The sequence below is a fragment of the Habropoda laboriosa genome, unplaced genomic scaffold (genome assembly GCF_001263275.1).
Source record: "Habropoda laboriosa isolate 0110345459 unplaced genomic scaffold, ASM126327v1 scaffold210, whole genome shotgun sequence".
In the NCBI taxonomy this organism is placed as follows: domain Eukaryota; kingdom Metazoa; phylum Arthropoda; class Insecta; order Hymenoptera; family Apidae; genus Habropoda; species Habropoda laboriosa.
In genome coordinates this window covers 108,302-110,320 of record NW_017100373.1, presented here as the reverse complement: position 1 = coordinate 110,320, position 2,019 = coordinate 108,302, and positions in this window count along the sequence as shown.

Below are 2,019 nucleotides of genomic sequence, written 5' to 3'. Positions count from 1 at the left end.
TGGAATGCAGACCGACAGGTTTTGAACCGCGATAAAGTATAGTAACGACGTGTGCCGCGATCTAGGTTTCCTCGTGTGCAAGTTGGTACATTGCTGCATCGTCACGTGACTAAATTCCATTTGAAATATGTAAGTAAACTGTACGATTTTTGCAACCAATTTCATATTCTAAATTGTTCGGTATCAAAGGAAATTTATAGTTTCTACTTGAAATACAATTGATTCAATTTTACGACGGTCAGAATAAAAATTTCTCACTATAGTTCGAACGTCCTGCGCGAAGTTGTGCACATAGCGCTATATTCGAAATTTCGAGCGCACCAACTATGACCGTGTAAACAAAAGCTTTATGAAAATAGTATTGTTATGACAGACGTGAATAATTGGTATGTATAGTAGCAATTTTTTTTTTACAGATTACCTCGGAAATTAAGGCTAAGCGGCGGATATACAGGGTGTTTCCGAAAATGTGGGCATAACTTCAGGGATAGGTTCAGTACGCTAAAATAAGAAAAAAAGTTCATATGAACATATGTCCGATATGACCTTGTTTCCGAATTATAGCCGATTTTGTCTTCCAGTAATTCTTACGACTCTGTTGACTGCTTCTTTTAATTATTTACAAGTAACGCTTCTTATCTCATGCACGATCTTCTGGTCTGCTATGTAAACACTATTTCATAATTTGTTTCAATCAGTTTAATCATGTTCTTGGTGGTAACAGCACGTATGGCAATTTACTAATACATTTCATAATAATTTGGAGTGATCATCTAATACATTTCATAACAATTTGAACGATAATTTACATTGATACGACATTTGGAAGCCCGCATTCTAGCCAAGGGTGACCACTTCGAACAATTTCTATGAAAATTATTAAATAACAGGTTTTACATAAAAACGGCTATAATTCGAAAACAAGGTCATATCGGGCATATGTTCATACGAATTTTTTTTCTTATTTTAGCGTACTGAAACTATCCCCGAAGTTATGCCCACATTTTCGGAAACACCCTGTATATATAAATAGATAGATAGGTTGGTAGATAGATAGATAGAGATAGATAAATAGATAGGTAGATAGGTAGACAGATAGTTTACATATAGTAACGAATCTTCCTCTCGAAAAAAAGGATGCGAATTTAAATAATCAAATTCTGCTCACGTTTCACTTTTCTTTTATCCACGTTCTTTTCATTAATAAAGTTCTATTTTGGTTACAATCTAAAATATTAAATAATATTAATAATAATAATATAATTAATAATAATAATAATAATTACAATATTACGCCAACAAAATTCGTACAATGTACAACTTGTAGATATACATATAAATAAACATCTGTTCCTCAAAATAAATGATTTTCTGCGTTTGGCACGATGTCATGTAAATGGAAGCAAATTAAACACCATGTTACATTTTGATTGTCCGTGGCTAATTGCGATGCAATGAAGTATGATTTGCTTCGTACACTTGATTTTTTTTATATATATTTTTTCCTTGATGTTTTAAATGTCGATGGTGTGTCAGCCGGTCACAATTAATAAGAAATAATGATTCAATACGGCGATAAATAATAATTTTTATGCATCTAGGGATTACACAGGAGAAAATGATACTTTCCTATTGCATTACACCCTATAATAATACTTCATAAAAAATACTCCATACATAAACTATCTTGTATAATTTGTATTTTACAATTTTCATACTTATTTCACTCTATACAAATGCGTAATGTTACATAGATTTGATGAACGTTTTACATGGACCAGCTGACTAAAAGAGTATTTTGCCCAATGTCAGAATTCACTGTAATATATTGCTTTATATTGCATTGCTAATCAATTACTCTTAATTTGTAATTGGATCGATTAGCAATAATCACTATTATTATAAATGGCATCCCACCCCCTAATCGATTAGATTAGAATAAACTACATGGAAGAACAGATCTTCAGTCATATCAAACAAAAACTAGACTAAAAATGTCAACAAATAGTGAAAACTGTG